This window comes from Eimeria mitis, genomic scaffold, assembly GCF_000499745.2.
Source record: "Eimeria mitis Houghton genomic scaffold, Emh_scaff1225, whole genome shotgun sequence".
Classification (NCBI taxonomy): domain Eukaryota; phylum Apicomplexa; class Conoidasida; order Eucoccidiorida; family Eimeriidae; genus Eimeria; species Eimeria mitis.
Genome location: NW_013568313.1, coordinates 6,987 through 7,446, shown reverse-complemented (window position 1 = coordinate 7,446; position 460 = coordinate 6,987).

Sequence of the window (460 nt, the reverse complement as noted above, 5' to 3'; positions counted from 1 at the left end):
TTCTATTTATTTTTTATGTTTATATTTTTATTTTTATTTGTATTCATATCATATGTTGTCTCTCACAATAACATCTATCACAGCAGACCCAATACAGCTACTGCTGCAGCAGCAGCAGCAGCAGCAGCAACAACACCAGCAGCAGCAGCAGCAGCAGCAGGATGCATGCATGCATGCATGCATGCAGTGTGTTGTTTCTGGTGTATGTACAGCGCGTCGCCAAGCCCGTCTGTCTTATGCAAATTCGACGATTTGCAGACAAAGCGGAATTCACTTCCCTCAAGTCAGTTGCTTTCTTTGCTGCAGCAGCAGCAACAGCAGCAGCAGCAGCAGCAGCAGCAACAGCAGCAGCAGCAGCAGCAGCAGCGATAGCAGCAGCAGTAGCACCAGTAGCAACACCGCCAGTAGCAGCGGCAGCAGCTCCAGCAGCGCCAGCAGCAGCAGCCCCGCAGCAGCAGCA